The 20,328-nt window shown below is 39.3% G+C and overlaps 1 protein-coding gene and 1 pseudogene across 2 annotated transcripts in view; both read left to right on the top strand.

Moving 5' to 3' along the window:
- Nucleotides 1-20,328, top strand: part of LOC310891268 (nuclear pore complex protein Nup153-like) — a gene marked incomplete at its 3' end in the record, with an annotated part of 267,249 nt that overhangs the window by 98,345 nt on the left and 148,576 nt on the right. The gene's annotated exons all lie outside the window — the stretch shown is intronic.
- LOC310891275 (nuclear pore complex protein Nup153-like) lies at nt 7,931-19,036 on the top strand (annotated as a pseudogene). Its single transcript has 6 exons — nt 7,931-8,025; nt 10,353-10,964; nt 12,367-12,561; nt 17,169-17,308; nt 17,835-17,880; nt 18,697-19,036. The product of its transcript is annotated as a nuclear pore complex protein Nup153-like (transcript).

Genomic DNA, 20,328 nt, shown 5'->3' on the forward strand with positions numbered 1-20,328 from the left:
TGTGTTCTATTGTTTGTGTAACTTTGAAGAGGGAAAATGTAGGGAATGTGAAGCCCAGAAGCCTGTATAATTAGTTGCTTAACACTTCGAATGTTAAATTAATGAATTAAGCTACTAAAAAAAAAAATCACAGTGTGGGCAGAGGAAAAGATAGGAGCATATTCTAGGAACATGGGTTATTTTAATTATGGTAGCATGAATTATTTTGTCTATGAAGCTAACTGCCAAATTTTGAAATGGAATTCAGTCAGACTTTGGCTACTTATATATAGCTTTATGGATTTCGTTACTGGTTTTCTGGTGATTTCCCTCTACAAGTTGAACGGTCTTCAGAATTTTCAAATTGTATTCACTGAGTGCCAAGACCGATGGGGGGAGGTTTATAGTTCTGTAATTTGTTTTCATCAATAAATATTGGAATTAATTTGGGTGGACGTAAGGATAAATTGATTGCTGTTTCCCTTTCAAAGCTGGAATCCCAGAATGCATTCCAGCCTCCACCTGTTAAGAGACTTGTGACACCAACGGTAAACCGTCAACCGATGCGTTATACGCGGTATTCTGAACCATCACCGACTTCAACTACTCAGTCCAGCAAAATTTGCCAGAGAGGAGACACAAAGTACCAAGTGAGTACATTTTTGAGTCTTTATGTGCCTGTTTTTTTTTCCAGTCTTGGAATGTTTCTCAAACCAATTGTTATCCTATCTTTGCAAAAAGTACTGATAGTATGTTTGAGGCGAGCTTTAAGGCAGTGGGAACCATTGTGAAATAGATTGAGCTTTTATGGATTTAATTCTGTTTTTGGAACACTCAGTGTCTTGTGGTTGTTTTCACGATGTCATGATGTGCTATTGAGTCATCCTGTTGTCAGTGAAAGAATATTAAAAGACAGAAATGTTTTCCTTTTATATTCTCATGTACACAAAGCTGTCACTGATGAAACATGCTCGTGTTCTGTGTAAACTATTCCAGGTGAGCTATGTGCTCCAAGTGAGAGTTCTGACAATGTGCTGAGTTATCGGTTTTGATTGCTTTGGAGTAGATGGAGTCTGATAAATTTTCCATAAAATTAAATGGGCATCTCTTTCTGCGAAAACATCTGTGTTTCCAGTATCAGTCTGAGTGTACAAATGACCACGTGTTAAGTGTATGGGCTTCTTAGGCTGGAAATCAAAGTGGTCAGTAATACTGGTTGCTTATTGCTTTTAACTCTTTCAATCTCTGTATTGTTTAGCCAGCACAATCTCCATTTGGTAAAGTTCTAAAATGAATGTAGCAGCAACTGCTTAGTTTTTAGGGGGGTAGAGGTTTTTTTTTTCTTGTTTGTTGATAAATGATAGAAAACAGAAAAGTATGTCCCTTTTACGGGGCTGGTAAACACAAGTTTTGATGAAAACTCTCCCCCACACACACACAATTTTTGTCATTTTGTTTAAAATAATTACTTTCTTTGTTAGAGGATTTGACAAATTTGATTTAGTGTTCTATCAGTTTGTCCTCAATGCTGAGTGAAGCAGTGATGCTTACTTTAGCCCCAAAATTTAACTGAACTGTACCCACAATGCTGAATTAGGGAACAACGTTAAGTAGGTGAGGTGTATTCAGTGCTATAAAATTAAAAATAAATAAATAAAATAAAAACCACAAAAAACCACATGAAGTGGTTGTTGGTACTTTGTGTATGCTGTACATATTCAGCTAAGTCTTGAACTAAACTTAACTTGCAGGGGATGAGAGAGAAGACTTTGCCTGCAGAACAGCGAGCAGAACCATCTGAAAGGTATGACATCTATTAATTTAAAACTTACTTGAAGAAAGAAAGAAATCTCCTTTTTCAGTACGGTCTGCACCTGAAAGGTGGTGACAGTTCTCAGTAAAAGGAATGGGAAATCCAATGAAAATTTTGTATTTTGAGGGAGCTGCAAAGTCTGGATTGTGTCTGAAGATCAATAGAACTTTGAGAAAATTGTTGTTTTTATGAAAGGAAGGAAGATGAGCAAGAATAAAAGTACTGATACACCACTTTTTATCCCAAGTTTATCTTCTGAGTAGGATACGAAGATGGGAAACAAGGCACGTTATAATGCTGTATCCACAGAAAGGATCTTTGCTATTGGAGGCCTAATTTTTTCCTTCTACAGGAAATATGGCTCATTTTGTAGTTTGACTAAATCTGTAGCGTTACAAATTTTGCTTTGACAGATATTTCATGGTTTATAATTCAGTTTACTTATAACAAAATAATTTGTCCCTCCTAATGTTCCCTAGGGGAAAAGCTATTAGTTTTAGCTATTTAATTGCTTGCAGTTTGAAAGCTCTGTCCTAATGGGATGATTCTTTCTGAAGTATTCTTTAGAAGGTGAAGTAGGGGAAGTGAGTTACAGTTCAGGAGGATGTTTATTGATGTGTTTTTTTCTTTATTTTTTAAGCAAAAACATGGAGGAAGATTTATGATTTATTATTCTTTTTTTTAATACTCCTTTCATGATGAAGTTAATTGTCTGCTTTGAGTTCACATGAAGACCATGTGTTCTTTAGGATCATTTGAGGCCAAATGCTAACTCATCTCTAAAATAAAAAAAATCCAGCAGAATTAATTGAATTTCTTCTTGAGGAGACTGCTTTGTGTTATACTGCTTTCTTGGTTTAGGTCAAATGAGTTATCCTCCAGATAATATTGATGGCTCTTCCTTCTGGGCAAATGGTGTTTTGGGTAATAATGCTTGAGTTAAGAGACTTTGCACTCGGTTTTTAGGGGGTCGCTCTTTTCAAAGAACAGTAGCAGGGAATTTTGTTGACTCTATGCTCATCTGCCAAGCAATTCTTATGTGACCATGGGCATTCTTTGGCTTGCAGAAAGAACTCAACACTTTGTTTTGGCATCTAAAAGTTGGACTTCACAACAACCACCTTTTTAGGGGTGGAAGCGACTGGCTTTAAGGTTCTGGTACAGGTGCAATCAGGTGCTGGGTTTTAATTATGTTTTTTTCAAACTGTTCTAAATTGTCTCTGTTAGAACTCCTTTCTACTTCTCCATTTAGGAAGGAGATACAGAAAACTCACACTGCTTTTGATTTCGTTCACAAAGTTTATTGCAGTGCCCTACCTTTTGTTTGTAGAGTAGGTAGTGGTGGTAGTGTTTTTTGTGATGCTGGTCTCTGTTGGGTGCCATGTTCTGGAGCAGGAGCACCACACTGATCTGCTGGCAAGAGTCCCTTTGGACAGTTGAGTTGGAATACTCAGTAAATCTCTGGCCCACCAATGCTATATATCTATGTGTGTGTGTGTGTGTGTGTGTGTATATATTTTAAACCTGAGTCCAATTGTAGATTAGACTTGCTTGAAGGCTGACAATTGTCTTTGCCCCCTTGAAGCTCACAGGTGTTAACAGAAAGAGGAATATGGGCTGTTATGGGCAAGCGATAGTTGTCTGAATGAAGATCTATTTTGATGTAAGACTTTTTTCAGAATTCTAATGGATTGACAGTTCGGATTAGAGAAAAGTCTGAGCATATGCCTTAGGGATCTGTCTTCCTCTATGCAGTTACAGTGCTAAGCAGGCTGTTGTCAAGTATTTGACAAGTTTAGACCAGTTCTCCTCCTCAGTATTGTGGGAGTTTGACCTGGTGTCTTCCAGTGCGATCTAATGCACTTCTGTACTGACTGACTGATTGGCTGCAAGATAAGCTTTGATGTCACGGTTTTTCCAGGCATACTTCATTTTCTTGCCATAGTACTTTTGTTAGAGTTATTCCCTATTCCACTTCTGGTTTGGGTTATTTTTTCCCCATTTGCTCTTGGATTAGGATATCTTTCTGGTTTTGAGCTAGGCTTTTTTAAGTACCAGAAAAACGCCTTTGTATGCCTTACAAAAGGGATCTGTATTCATGTCTGAAAAGACTTCTGGAATGTTGGCATACCCAAACACCTCTGCTGTTCCTGCTGATGGCCACATGAAAGCCAGAGCTGCTTCTGAAGCTTAGGCCATATTACCTTGCCACACAAGTCTAAGGCGTCCCTATTCTATCAGAGCTGTTGGCAGTGTTTCCCATGTGTATGTGTGCATATGTGCACTCTTTCTGTATTTTTGTGAGCTGTTCTTTTATATCCCTGCAAAAGATACACGTGCATCGCAGAATCAGAGAACCAGTCCTATTTAAAGGAAGCACTGGAAAATAACAATCTAAATCAGCTCTTCTATTTCAGGTCTTCTGGCTTAGTCATTGTTCCCGTGTGAACGGTGCACTTATGTATGTCCTTTTCATTGCTGCTGTTAATAAAGTTTTTCCTATTTAGAACATCAAGTATTTACCAGCGTTTAGCAACTTGTGAGACAGCTTTAGTTTTTTTCTGATCAGCAGGTTTCAATTCTAGGACTAATAACAGCTCTAATATCTTGAAAAAAAAATTTGGCTGGTAATTTTTTTTTCTCTTGTTTCCCCCAACTTCTGTACTGTCGTGTGCTAGCAATGTGACCAGCTACAAATTCAGTACTGCTGCGTCCAATGGTCTGTCTTCAGGAGTGAGTAGCGGAGGCGGCAAAATGAGAAGGGAAAGAGGAATACACTATTTATCAAGAGCTGTACAAGAACAGGTAAGTGACTCTTAAATTAATTGCTGTCACTGAGCTTACTGAAGTAACTAGCTAAGTGTGTCAGTTTTATTGCATCATAGTAAATTATAACAATACCGCTTTATTTTTGCATTGTTTTTGTTTTCTTGTGGGTTTCAGAGCAGGCTCCAATTGATTTCCTGTGTTTGAATACCTGAACTTTGCTTATGTAATTTTGAAATTTTTAATTCTCTTACCTTGGAGATTCTTCAAACTATAACATTTCTCGTTAGCAATTGAATGAATGAGTCCTAAGAAGAGAAGTTTTGGTGAAGGTGTGTATAGTTTTTCTACAGGAATGATACTTGAAACGAGTGCCAAGTATAAAAAGAAAAAAAAAGCTTAATTTTTGGTTTCATATTTAAGTCGTACAGAAAGATACAGGCCAAGAGTGTGAAAAAGAGTAGTAGAAGAGAGCATTCTGCATGTCTGCTAACGATGACTCAGTTTTTGATACTCACCAAACTCATTGTGAGAGAGTTTTTTTCTCATTTTAATAGGAAAAATCTATTCCATAAAACTATGACCATGAATATTCAGATTATTTTTTCTTTTATTGGATGTTATATAAGCTGCCTGTAAGTTAATTTAAGTATTTACGTTAACATTAAGTATTTAATTAATATTAAGTTAATATTAAGTATTTAAGTTAATTTAAGTTTCAAATCATTAAATGGGACTTCCGGATGATGCAATATAAAGAAATCGTAAACACTGTTGTTTATTCCTGTAACGCAAATAAAATAATGGTCCAAATATCAAAAGTTCCATAAACTTTTCAAATCAAAACTGTGAAACAGATGTAAGCTACAGGATGCACTGAATATCAGTAGTACCAACTTACATCCCTGCCTAGTCATTTCTAAGTAGATCATGATAGTACTGTACAAATTTTGGTCAGATTTCCTATGCCATTTAAAACATAACTCATCCAATCTTAGTAATCGAATAAAGTAAGTGGCAGGGATGAAAATTGAAGTTGTTAAGAGGCTCTCTTCTGATTTTTATATTTGCATCCTGATACATGGTATAGACTGTATTTACCAGAACACAATCTTCAGTGCTGCTAGTCTGACTTTCTTTGGTGCTTTTTGTGTTTAGTTTGGTTTTTGAACCTACCTGCTTCTTTAAACATTACCTTTTTCCACGTTCACTGCTGTAGTGACTTTAGAAACTTTGGCAGCTATCCTGCCTAATTTTGCAAGAGGAACACTTTCTCACTTGTCTTGAGAGTGTACTCTTAATTGAAGCCATGCGAGGGTAGTTAGAAAGGATGATGCTTCTCTAGAGCTTTGATGACTAAAGTATAGAAAAGAAAGAAAGAAAATGTGATCTGTGCCTCTCTGTTCTGCACAGGTTTTGAGTTAACTTTCAGTGTTCTTGCTGTACAGTTGTTGAATAGAGTATAATGTGGAAGCAGGCCTGCCATAAATTAAAATGACGTGGTAGACAGAGGTGGGGAGATCGGGATTTCTTCTGGAAACTTGCTTTCTCTTAATTTGTATGGATTTTTGTTCTATTTAATTTTGTTAATAAATTGGGTGCGATGGGGTGAGAAAGTAGTATGTCTTGTATAAGAAAAATTAAAATTTGCAACTTTAGGAAGTGGAGGAACCAGTGCTACCGAACATACCCCTACCCATCAGTGCTGCATCGCTGCCTCAGTTCAATTCTAGTTTCGTTGGTAGTAGCGCTGTCTCAGCGTCACCGAGCGCTGTTTCAACAGCAGCAATGAGCACGGCAACTCCAGCAGCTGCGACGGGCATGGCAAATCCATCAGAGGTGGAGGGCATGACAGATCCATCAGAGGTGGAGGGCATGACAGATCCATCGGAGGTGGAGGACTTGACAGATCTATCAGAGGAGGAGGTGGAGGACATGATATATACAACGGCGACGTCGGGCATAACATGTTCAACAGTGCCCTCAGGCTTGACATGTCCAATAATGGCGGCGGGCATGCCATATCTGCTGATGACAAAGGACAAGGCAAAGTCAACAGTGGCAACGACAAGCGTGGCAAATTCAACGGAGGCGGCAGGCATGGCAGATGCAGCAGCGACGGCGGCGGGCAAGGTAAATCTTTATGCTATAAATAATGTTTACAATGAGTATACTGCTTTATTGCGAGTTGACTTTTTCTGTGGTGCTCATGAAACTAACAAATATTAGTTTCTACGCAGCTGAATGAATTGGGGTTGTATGCCAGTTTGGGGAAAAAGGCATAAATGTTTTGATTCTGCTTCTCTCAGTCTTAGAGCCTGCCAACTCCCATTTAACGTGATTGTATAACTGCTTCAAATGCTGTGGAAGTCTGCGGGGGAAAGGGGGTGTGGACTTTATGCCAAGTTATTTATAGTGGTTTTGGCAGGGGTAGAGTTAATTTTCTTCGTAGTAGATGATGCTGTGTTGCAGATTTGTGAGCAAAACAGTGTTGGTAAGGCACTGGTGTTTTAGCTGTTGCTGAGCAGTGCTTACACAGTGACAAGTCCTTTTCTGTGTCTCACGCTGCCCTGCCAGCGAGGAGGTCGGGGATGCACAAGAGGCTGGGAGGGCACTCAGCCAGGACAGCGGAGCCCAGAGGACCGAAGGGATATTCCACACCATTTAGCATCGTGCTCAGCAATAAATGCTGGGGGAAAGAAGGGGAAGGAGTGGGGAGTATGTACAGGGTTATGGCATTTGTCTTTCCAGGTAGCCATTACATGCGATGAGTCATTAATGCTACCTCAAATTTAACAACTTTACTTCTTTACTTCCGGTTCTTTTCCCTGTTCCACTTGGAGGGAGTGAGCGAGTGGCTGTGTGGTGCTTAGTTGCCTGCAATGGTTAAACCACAACTTTATTTAAGTTATTAAATTAGAGGTAACGTGGTCATATAAGCCTCACATAGAATGAGCCTAGGGTGCAATAATTGGCATATTATTGCAATAAAATAAACATTAATCTGTTCCAGAGTACTTGAAATATTTTTTGTACGGTTTGAAGTAGACAGCTGCTTTAACATGTTGAGGTGTTTGCTGAAGTTCTTGGAGTATCATTGGGCTGAGTTTGCCGTTCTTCAGCTTCCTGGCTTGCTTTTCCGTGCATTTAGACCTAAGTAGCATCTCCAGCTTTTCCTCTCAGTTTCTGGAATTTGGTTTTGAAGATATTGTCCTATACCCACTTGGAAACTTCCCTGTGTTTTATTATTACTTTTATCTGCAAAATAACTCAAACATCAGGTTTTTCGACGTCACTGCGGGACTTCTGTTGGGTAGTGAATTCAAGTAGTTGTTGCTCTTAAATATAAACCTTTAATTCTTTTGAAAATACAGATACAACCAACAAGTACTGTTAGCAGTCCTGAGTTTGCGTTTTCATCTCCAGTTGTGAAATCTACTGAGGCAGAAGTGCTACCTACGTCTTCTGTAAGTAAAATAATAAAGGAGCTTGACTTTTTTTCTTAGGCATTTAGTAGGCTGTTGCAGAACACTAAAGCAGAATCTGCCTTGATGGAGAAAAGTATGTAGGCTTCTGGCTTATAATTTGTCATTCAGCATGCGTGCTACAAATGTGAAGAGCAGCTTTCAGATTTGGTTTTGTGTGTGCATTCGATTGAAGTTCCTGTGGCTTGAGAATCTGAAAAACCTCTCTTGTTCATAGCAGATTGGGTTTACATTTAGTGTTCCCGTTGTAAAATCGGCAGAACTTTCTGGACCCAGTGGTACTCCAGTGACGCCCTTTCTTACCCTAGGTAACTGAAACTTTAGCACTTCAGATCTGAAGTGCTGATTTTCCTTTTTTTCTTTATTAAATCTTCAATCTGTCCTGTCTGCGCATGCTAGCAATTCCAGGCAGTGTTGGACTTCTGCAGTATTTTTCCAGTGACAGATCTGCTTTTATATTTTTTTTTTGTTTTGTTGCTTTTTGTTTTGCTTGTAATCATAAAGCATTGCAAAGTAAGTAGAATTTGTGAAGATTCTTATGTGAGAAGCATGAAAGCTGGAAATTCTTGTTTCTAACAAAAGTGAGTATAATCTGCTCTAACTAGGTCACATTGTGAAAGCTGTTTTTGTTTTCTTTTGTTTCAAAAGACACCACCACCTCAACCAACATCAACACACAGAAAGAGGAGGTCAAAGATTTTGCTGGTGGTCCCTTCACCACTGCCCACGTATTAAAGGAAGGAAGCGTCTTAGACGTTCTAAAAAATCCTGGAGAGATAATGAACTCCTTTTAAAAAGATGCTGCAAAAAATACGCTAGCATTTTTTATTAAAAAAAAAACCAACACACGACTTATGGTTAATAGAGTATCTGCTATAAATATGAATGTAGGAGAGCATTACATTAAGCGCTGCGTTTGTTAGGGTGCATCTGCCCCCTTCTATTCTAAGTGGTGTTTGTTGCTGGAAGTAAAACTGCAAGATGAAAAGCAGATGGGTTGCATCTCCTTTACGTGTTAGGATGTAATTGTAAATGAGGTACTAAGAGAATTAGCCAGATAATCGGTGTTTCATTTTAAGTAAATACAATTTGTGGAATTGAAAAGGAAATGTTTGTAAAACTCAACACTCCTGTCCCACCTTCAGCCCAGGTGAAGAAAGAATAGGAAAGAGCTTCAGTTCCAAATACATGGCAAAAGCTGCGAATCTTTGGGCCTTAGCTTACAATGGCTCCTGTGGATTAAAATTTAAACTGCAAACAGAAGTGGAGTGTTTTACGTTAAAAACCCTTTTCTGAATTTTGTTTTTAAGCAATTGCAATTGTTTTCAACAGTTTCATAAAGTGTGTCTGTGGAAAAGATATCTTTTAAGAAAAAGGGCTTTATTGAATTTGATCTTTTCCCAAAAGTCTTCTTCTAACTTACATACTTGTGAAGAAGGCAGCACATTTCTCTACTGGAAAGAGCTAAGTGAGAGAAAATACATTGTGCATTTTGTTTAAGGAAAGACCTCTGAGTGAAGTGACATTCACTTTCTTTATCGGTTTAAAAGAAGCAGAATCTAAATCCACATTGTTCAAAGACTTCATTTTTGACTAAAAAAAAACCAACAAACAAACCACAAAACAACTATGTTCAAGGTAGATTTACAAGCAACTTGAGCTGCTGTTTAAGATGCATTTCCTTTAGTCTTTCTGTATTAGTAGCTTGTCTTTTCTGTTAAAATTGCCACCTTTTAAATAAGGAGTTGTCCTGTGTCCGATGCATTTTGAAAAAGATTATAGAAAATTAGACAGTTGTTCAATTGTCTTGAGTTTTTATTATTTAATTAATATTCAGCATCTGTGGGAAAATACCGCATGGATTGCTGCTCCGAGTACAAACTTCTGTACAGTTACTGGAGTAGATTTGAGTCATCTGCTACGGAAGGAGGAGCTTTAGAAATTTGATTCGATTGGGCATCGCGTCTTAATCAAATTGTATTATTTCCATTCCACGTTGGACTGTCAGATTTCAGTCAGCTACTGTCTGTTTGTACTTGTATCAACCAGTGAAAATGTTGATTTAAAGCTTGCTTGGAAACAAAGAGTTAAATGAAGCTTTAACGAAATGTTCTGTTGTGACCCAGTGCAGCAGATGAAATTTCATCCGTTTAGATAAGATTTCTGGGGACTTCCTGTTGCGCTCGGTCTGAATGTCTAGTTGTAACCATTGGCACCTGAGTTGAAATTTTTGCCCTCTAGTAAAGTCACTTAGTTACATGTAGTGAGGTGCTGCGCTAACAGGAAGACTTTTTTTTCTTGCTTCCTAGACTTTGGATTGTTGAAAACACGCTCTTCTACGTCTGCACAACCTACAACAAGCACAGTGGTTTATACTAGGCCTGCAATAACAACTTTTTCTGCAGGTAAAGAGACTTCTAAACAAGCATCGTACTGGCAATCTGATACATGTGACCCTTTTCTGCAAAACAAAGACATAAAGGACAAATGTGTAACTTGTCAAGCTACTAAAGCCTCAACAGTTGAGAGTATGAAACAGACAGTAAGTTCAAGTCAATGCGACACCTCAAAGCCAGCAGCGCCCCCAGCAGGGATGCTGGGCTTTGGAGACAAATTCAAAACAGTACCTGGAACGTGGGATTGCGATACATGTCTTGTCCAAAACAAACCGGAAGCTACAAAATGTATAGCATGTGAGACACCAAAACCTGGAACGGGAGTAATGCCTGCTCTGACATGACCAGTGGTCACAGACAGCTCGGTGACAGTGACATCCTCCTCGAGCAGCACTGACACAACAGCCACTCTGGGCTTTGAAGACAAATTTAAGAAGGCGAAAGGCTCTTGGGACTGTGGAATATGCCTTGTACCAAATAAGACGGAAGATAACAAATGTGTAGCCTGTCAGTCTGAGAAACCAGGTATGGTCCTTTTTTTCCTGTTGTTTCCATCCTAGCCTCTGTGAATCTTGTACAGAATAAAAGTACGTTGCATATATGGAATATTTTAAGCAACACGATTCCCAGGTACGGTTGATGGGTTAGCGGCTGTCTGCAGGATTGGTTTACAGGCACTTCAGAGGTCTCAGCCCAGGTTCCAGCCTGTCGCATAAATTGAACTGATTGTGAAATGTATTAGTACGGAGCTGGATCAATGCAGATACCCCCGGCTTTGCAGCTGGTGAGGGAAGGTGGCTGAAGTGAGTGACTTAATTTAAAAACAACATAGTGATTTTTCACTGGCGAAAATGAGAACTCCATAGAAAGAGTTAAAAATGACTGCGTTTTTCTCTTTCAAAAAATAAGTAAAAAAAATTACAGAATGTGTCCAAAATGCCTCTACTCACCGTTTGTATGTAATTGAGGGGAGATGTGAAGCCAGATTTCAAGACAGTGTAGTCTTAACTAGTCTTAAGCTAAAGCAGAGAGATGCCTATGAAGGTCAGTGGTAGGCTTCAAGAAAGCGAGTGACCCGCTGGGTAACTTCTTCAGGGCAGTACTGGGTTGTTTCCCATTGTGTGTGACCGTAATTGATTTTGAGCGTGGTTGTATTGTTTTTAAAATACGATTCTAATTCTAACTTTGACTCTAAATGTCATTTAACATGCCATTACATCGAAAAACACCTGTGCAAATATATCGTGGAAGAAACAAATTAAGATGGACTAGACCGGGCTTTTGTAATCATCCTGTGCGGTAAGACTGAAATTTCATGAGGTAAGATAATGGATTTCAGACAGAGTTGATTCTCTTGGACTTCCAACCTCTGAGCGGTCAGTCGGCATCTTTGTCTGAGGCTCTTGCCATTGCAAGGAGGAATTTTGGAAATGAGGGGTTTACTGTGACCATGGTGCAGTGAATTGCACGGTTACGTTGCACTTGTCAGGAGGAAGAGCGATGCAAGTAATACTAGGATAAAAGTTTTCTGCGTGTGCCGTGGAAGGGAAGAGCCATTCTTGTCTTTCCGGTTTTGAATTTGAAGCGTTATCTTCTGCTTCTCTCTTAAAAGGCACCTTTTTTTTAAAAGGCACCTGTCAGGCCTCTTTATGGAGGTTACACTGTCGTCAACAGCAGCAGAAGCTTGTGTGCTGAACAGAGTTGTGTGTTGTTTGGAAGCTTTGAGTTCCACTCTGGTTTTTTTGTTTGTTTGTTTGTTTCTTTGTGGGTTTTTGGTGGCTTTTATTTTTTTCAGGGGCGGGGGGGGGGGAGTTGCGGAGTAGTTTTGAACATTTCTGTGGGATTTGACAAATCAAATTTAAAAGTTAATGCTCATTTTATAGTTCATGTTCAAACAGGATGGTTAACTGTCTTGTTTGTCTCACAGAGGGTCCAACACCTGTGACCAGTAGCAGTGCATCTGCATTTTCTGCTCCTTCTGGAGAATTTCTGGATTTAGACAAATTTAAGAAGCCTGAAGGAAGCTGGGATTGGGAGACCTGCTTGGTTCAAAACAAAGCAGAGGCCACGAAGTGTGTAGCCTGTGAAAGTGCAAAGCCAAGCACCAAAGCAGAGCTCAAAGGTAATACTTAATGATTAAAACGAGGATGCATATTCTGTGATTTATTTTTTGGTTTGCTCTGATTTTTTTTATTTTCTTACCTGTTAAGCACAATTATTTTTTCCTTTGAGGTGTGGCAAAATTATTCGTTTTTCCTGTAGGAATATTGCCTAGATAACTTCTGTTTCCACACTTTTCCCCAAGAATAAGTTTATCCTTTTTAGAGAAAAGCTTTCATTAATGACGTGCTTGTTCTTTACATGCCCTACACGTTGTTCATTTGGAGTTCAGACTAAAAACATGATCTTTCAAAGAAGTTCGTATACTTTTTAAAGCCAGGTGGTGGGCAGAAAACACAGTTGTGAAAAGTTTTATGTAGAGAGGAAGCATGGGGTTTTCTTGTTTGTTTTACTGTTTGGTGGGTTGTTTGTTAAACAGTTTTGACTGGAAAGATCAGGACTAGAATGTAGTTCAAACCTTCAGGTACTGCAGATACACCGTGGGTTACGGACTTGACATTCACTTATTTCTGCAGGTTTTGGTACTGCGACTGCGTCCACAAAATGCTGCCTTGCCATCATTTACATTCGGTGTTCACTCAGAGTGTTCAGGTGCAGAGTCTGCAGCTGCCTCACAGTTTATTTTGGGAAGGACAGAAGAGAAGCAGGATTCTGTCACTACTGCTGCTCCGTTAGTGTTTGGAAAGAAAGCTGACACTGAAGAGTCAAAGACACAGCATCTCAACACTAGGTTTAGACGAAAAATTGCGACACCTTAAGGAACCTGTCCTGCATCTCATTCAAGCACAGAAGTTGCAGTGTCTCAATGCTAGCAGTACAGTTGGTGGTAAAATCTTTAGTAGGGTGAAATAGAGGCCTCACACCTTTCAGAGAAAAAAAGAGATTATTCCCACATACTTGCAACTATGCTGCAGAGTGTACTGCTGTTACTCTAGTGCTACAAAGGTCCAAAAATCACTGAACAGTTATTAGCCAGTTTTGTATTCCTTTAATTTGTTGAAAGACTGCAGTAGAGGATTGAAGTTTTTATTGAGGATCACTGTGTGGAAAAATTCTGATTGTTAAATGTCATTTGTATGACTTAAGAACCGCGTTTTGGAGTACAGAATTCAGTATTAATTCCAGAAGGGGTAAGGGGAAGGACATTAGCTAGTAATCCCGAACAAAAGCAGTGTATAGAGCTATACTGATTTTAATCGCAGTATTCTTACAGTTGGTCTGTTACTGAACAGATATGTTTTGGGGAGATATGGTGGCCAGGGAGGCATGTGTGTTTGTGTGCTTCCTCTTCTAGTTAAGGTTCTGGGGTTTGGTTTAGTCAGGAAAATTCGATGAGGCACCTTGTGTAAAAGGAAATGTTAACCAGCATTTTTCAACACGGTGTAGTCCCTTAAAAGTGTCATAGATGAAAAGAGGCCATAACCGCTGGGGGAAAAAGTTAGTGGGAAACTGAGAGCAGGATCACATTCAGTAGCGAGAGAGCAGCAGCCTAGGGAAAGCTGATGAATGACTGTAACAGATAGTTTTATTTTAAGTGTAAAACAACACTCAGTACTTTATAATGGTGGTCTTACCAGAGGGTTCTTCTCCATGGCTCCTAAAAGCACGTCTTGAAGGCATTCGAGTGCAGTGAACTTAAGCTGTAAGAGTTGGGCTGGTAAGCTTGGCCTGATTTGAAGCTGTAGGCACGGGGCTATAATTTCTGAACAGGCTACAAAAGAAACTGTACCACTGTGCTTTTCAGTGCTCCGTTTAGCAAAGCCATCAAATTGTTGCAGGCAATTGATGTTGTTCTTCTAAGAGCACCTGAAAGATATTTTTGTTTGAAGAGTTCAGAGGTACCGGTTAATACTGGTTCAGATAATTACAGCCAGCTCTTGGTGTTTGTGACCAATAAAGTTTGTGGCTCCAAAAGGAGTGGGTTAGTGCTAACTGATTAACTGCTGTATATGCAGAAATATGGAATCTGATTACTTACGCAGAGAGCACTTAAAATGTATTGTTTTGCTGGCTCTCAGTGAGTTGCATCTTAATGCTACCAAGGAATAAGCTTTTTGCTTCTGGCCCAAGTGTTTTAATTTGGTGAAAGCCTTTTCTGTGCACGTGCACATGCCAGAGAGGTTGCTTAAGTAATAGAAGCTATAGTAGCTGCTATCTTCTGTTTTTTGTAGAAGACAGAAACTGAATTCGTTAGCTTTGTAACTGTTATGCATACTAGAATTGGTTTTCTCCCTTTTGAAAATAGTAGAGGGTATGCCTATGTCAGATTTGGTGAGCAAGGTGATCAGATGAGGGCACTGCAAGACTGCCAGAACGCACCAGGTCTGGGGGGAAAAGGAATCCGGCTGAGCATAGGAATTTCTAAAAGGTAACCAAGGAGTTGTGCATTGATACAGTTATTCTAAATAATCAGATTCTTGTAGCTCTGCCTTTGGAAAGTCTGTGGCCCTTGCTGTAGTGGCTGCACACAGGATGCAGTCTACAAAACCAGAAATGCAGAAGTCCTATGTTTTGACTCCCTGGATTCATCAACCTGCTTCAGGATGGCTGGGGGAATCCAACTGTTAAGTCTAGCCAGACAGCGCAACTTGGGCTTAGCTGCCATTGTAACCAGCCTTGTTTCTCAACAGTAGCAAAGCTGAATGCATTGGTAAATATTTTCAGGTTTGGGCCTGCATAAGGTAGAAGGGACAACAAGTGGTTTTATATGCTAGGGAGTTCTTGTTCTTAGAGCTTTCCCTCTAGTTTGAGAGAAGCACATAACTAGTTTTATAGTGGGTTGACAGGAAAGAAGTGGGGGGGAAAAATGGGAACGCAGGGGGAAAGCCAAAGGCGTTATTACTAGAACAGGTTTAGAATGCTATTCTTTGCTTTTCATGAGCTTAGGGCAATGGGGAGTTTAAAGCTTAGCACTTCCTGAGAGGGTTTCTTACTCTACCGGCTCAGTTCTATCACTTATTTAAGGCAATTCAGGTCTCTGAACGGTTAAAGAATTGATACCAAATTTGATGAACTTTGATTCAGGATACTGACAAAACAGGACTTCATATAAACAATTTCAGTATGTTCATGAGGTTAGCTTGTGTGTTCTGTTAAATAGTAAAAAATGACACTTCTGTTTCTGTTTACCTAGCATAATTCTGCAAATGTTGCCTCCTTCTGCTTTAGAATGGAAATGCTCTTCTCCAAGAGAGCACTGTCCAAACTTCTTTGCCAAAATTTTTTGATTAAATTAATATTGTTTTATTTTGAAAACAAGAATAAGCCACAAACATGTTTTCTTGCTTCGGCTATCCAGAAGAACGTCAACAGTATTTTCAGATTTTCCTTCCCTACACAACTGTATGTAGGAAGAGTGCAGTTGGAAGCAGAAGACCTAAGATGATGTATCTTCTGTTTGTTTACTACAGTAACAAGACAATGGATTACCTCTTTATTAGAACTTGTGTAGCTTTGCAGTATTGAAACAAATGTAGGTATTAAAATACACATCAGTAATACGTTTCTGAATGGCTGAGTACCGTGCTCTCTTAGCATTGAAATACCCAGCCATTGGATTAGTTTGTCCCTCATGTTTGCTGAGTTTGGAAGCTATTTCAGAATGTCTTCAGCTTGTATTCTTCCCCAAAAGCATAGAACTCACTTCTCTGCATCCCCAATTCAAGTCAGAGAAACTGGGCACTGCAGACACAGGAGGTCTGCAAGTACAGAATCAGTGAAGACAAGTCTAAACAGCGGATTTTTTTGAATATGCAGCTGGGTTATCTGAATGTTCTTTATGCAGTGTACCTCAGTTTTAGTACAGATAGCACTTGTCTTGGTTCTTGTCATTAGTCTGAAGCTGCCCCTGAGAAAATCTTGAAAGGGAAAGTAGTGAAAGCTAATCAGCTGGCCCTTTCTTCTTAAGAACCAGTGTATTTTGTAATTCTCCCACTAATAATAAGGCGTCACGCTGGAGAATCGCGATTGTGTTGTTAAGCAAGACTGACTTCACCTGAGCGGTATAGTTGGCAGCTGTTGAATGTTTAATGGACTTTAAACAAACAAAAAAACTGAGCAGGTGGAGGTAGACATGGCAAACTGACAGGCGGCGTCAGATGCTTCTTTGAAATGGATAATCTGACTCCATTCACTTCTTTCTGGAAATAAGATCTAGTAATTAACCAAACAAAAGATAGAAGGGTTAAGACTGCATCTTTAAAGCAGCTGTGCTTGATAAATGTCTCTGGTCTTAAATCAATCTTTAGCAAAGCACAGAGACTTAGCAGCAGCTTGCTTATGCCAACGCTAAAAATACTTGATGTGTACAGGTAACCATGTCAAGGCTCTGGAGTTAATCCATGAGAACAATTCCTTCTGGTATTGGCAAAGGTGAGGATGCTTGCTTCTATAGAAATGAGGTTTTGAGCTGTGACTTAAGCTGTCACTTAGGTGACTGTTTAGGAAAGCTTCCTTTTAAGCTTTGAAGTATGTAAGCTGACAAATTGTTTAAGTTCAGAACTGGGTTTACAGTCTCTTGTTCTCTGACTGTATGCAACTTCTCATGTTTCAGACTGAAAGCAGAATTGCAGCGGTACCAGTCATACAACTATAATGATTATTGCCAAGATTACCAGAACTACCACTCGCAGAGGAGTTACGATGCTTACGCTGACTACAACTACAGCTCCTATGCTCCCTATGACAGCATGCAAGCTGTTGGAGACTGCTCTTTAGGAGATTCTTTAATGGCTCCAGCTGTTTTTGAGGTAAAGATAGTGCACGCTTGCTGTAAAGAAAATATTTCACAGATAATATGTTGTACAGATTTGTGTGAATCAGCAAAAAGAATCCGAAGTTGAAAACATGCTTTCTGCTTAGTGTGAAGTTAAAAGAGCAGATTCCATTCAGAGGTGTTTGTATTTAAGTGCTTAAATAGTAAATCCATAGAATTAGTGATTTATACACCATTATTTGTTCACGCATACCAAAGAATGGTTTTGACAGCATAATTGCGTACGCTTCTTCTGTTCCTGTTCTTCTGATTTGCTTTGCTTAAAGCAAATTAAACAGTTGTTGTAAGTGGTCTTATCGTGGTCAATGTATTAGTTGTGACCTCCGGAGGTCCCTTCCAACCTGTACTGTAATATTGGCTTTCTTCTAAAAATAAATAGATAAAATGCCATCTATCCTTGTAGTTGTAGGAAGAAGGAATGGATTGAGACTGCAGCACTTTGAATCTGTGATGCTTTCTGAAATGAGTTATGATTAAACTTAGCCTTTTCTGTCTTTCAGGAATCTTCGGTTATGACTGCAATCGGTGATGACCTAATTACTGACGGTAATAAGGGTTCTATCATTGTCACTTGAGTTTAGCCATCCTTGTGCCTTTTAACAATACAAGCCAACCTCTACTGGATGAAGAACATCTTGAAAATTCAGCTGAGGTCAAACCTCTGTGGGGTTGATCTGCAATCAGCTGGGGTTTTAAAGCTGATACAGCATACACTGACCGCATCAAGTAAAACGGGACACTGTCAATGCTTCGCAGCAGGTTTCTTGTACCTGTGCCTTCATTCCCATTTGAAAATGGTCTGACAGAATTTTGTTCTTTGTATTGGTTCCGCTAAACAGATTTTATATTAGAAACTCAGTAATATGCAAAAGCTTTGTTCTCCACCCTGAGGTAAAAGCTTATGTTGCAGATTCCAAAAGGAGGATTCAGCTTGCACTTACAAATACGGTACAAAACATATTTGTGTCCTGGAAGGTTTGCAAAGTTCCTCACGTGGAGGCATTTTGTGTTAGTGTTTAGAAACTATCCTATGTAACGTGTATTGCCGTAGAAGTGAATTAAATGACTCTTGGGAGGGTTTCATGGCTGATTATCCTTAAACGTTATCTTTACTATCTTAAACATTGTCTTTGTCTTTATCTTGAAAGACAATTCTAGTCCCAGCCTTCTAATATACAAATTCCCAAAAGTTGGAGCTGTGAGGCTCAAAATTTTAGAGGACTAAATACCTCACTAAAATTAGTAGATCTAATAGCTTATTACACTTAGCTTAAAATACATTTTATTAGCCATTTCACATGAAGTTTTTTTGTGCGCATGCCTCAGATTTGATACTTGGACTTACCAGGCTTTTATTTTCAGATCCACAGCTCTACTTGGATGTTGATGAAATGAACAGACAATTCACGGAGACAAGCGAAGAACTCTACGATTCACTCATGAATTGTCACTGGCAACCTCTGGATACGGTCACTTCTGAAATCCCCTCTGCTATTTAAGTGTCTTCTAGAGCATGACCGTTAGGACCAAAGTGCTAAAACTACATTTCTTCTACATTATTCTGGCTCATAAGTTTTAAAGCACAATGATAGGTTGGGTTTTTTTTGCTATGCTTTTGACAGTTTCTGTAATCTTTTTGTTCATCACTCTCTTCTTGGAGCATCATGAAGTCATGTAAATATTCGAGAAATGTAAAGAGGTAAATGGGGTCTAAAGATAGACTTGCCTGTGTAAATAAAAAATTTGTTTCTGCAAACCTGCCAGCAAGGGATTTTACTTGTACCTGTGTGCAGCACGTTCTCTTCCGGCTTATGGAATTTAACAAGGTAGTAAGGGTATTTCATCTGTCTTTATTTTTATATGGGCATTAGGACACAAGCAAAATCTAGCTTTCCCTTGTTTTCCTGGTTCCTTAGGTAAGCGACAAGCCAAGCCTTTCATGTGCTTGCTTAGACTGGAAGTATGTATGGGAGACACTCACAGGCCTTGCTATGGAAACACCTGTGCCCACTTTTTCCTGCAGGCTGCTGGCTCTAACTGTACTACTGATACATGCTAGGTCAGCTAAAATCGGCTTATAAATAGGGTATGTTAAGCATACGGAAGTGTAGACTTCAACTGCCATAGCTACAAACATCCCGTGGAATGAGGATGGTGTCTGCTGGCACTCTCTGCATCAGCATTCAGTTTTCCCTTGCCCTTCTTACTGTTAGACTTCTCAGCTGACGCTTTACAGCGAAGAAATTGCTACAACATAATCCGTGTTCTTAAACCTAAAAAAAACAAATCTTGGAGAAAACAACTTGCTGGTTTTCCCTCCTTGCTGGCAAGGAGAAAAATAGTCCACCAGGAACAACAAAAAAATCCTAGTAACAGCTCCTTAAGTTATACCCTCTGCTACCCTCTCTGATTGCTCTGGTCTTCCTTCATTCACGGTAATGAAGTTTTAAAGCTCTGGTAGAAGGATGACAGTACTCAAGTCAAAGGAGATGAGAGCAATGAGGAAAGCTTTGCTTTAAGCTAGAGCAGTCTTGCGAGTTGCTGCCTTTATGCTGTTCTTATCTTGAAGGGTACAGAGTCTTTTCCAGTCATAGGGACTCCATAACCCTATGAATATGGAGAAATAGTTGCTAATTAACAGTGTGTATAATAAGTAAGTGAGGCTGGAAACAAAAGAATATTCCTCCAAGAAAAAAAAGGAAGCAGAAATTACTGTACTTAATAGCTGGGGAAGCTGTTAAAGCTAGTTGACACAGTTGTGGTACTGCCGTGTGTGTTTTGGGGGCAACATAAACCATAATTGCTGTGATGGCAGGTAAGAATCCAATTCTTTTTTATGGCTTAGTGTAGTTAGTGAAAGCAGTGGTCCTAAGCTGCATGCTGTTCTTAAATGTAATGCAAATTCTCTTTTGTGACTCCTCAGTACTTCCAGGTTACTTGTAGCTGATCACCAGCAACTGCTTCTGTTAGCTATTAGCTGTTGGGTTTTTGCTA

Source organism: Anser anser, assembly GCF_964211835.1.
Source record: "Anser anser genome assembly, contig: HAP1_SCAFFOLD_60, whole genome shotgun sequence".
Classification (NCBI taxonomy): domain Eukaryota; kingdom Metazoa; phylum Chordata; class Aves; order Anseriformes; family Anatidae; genus Anser; species Anser anser.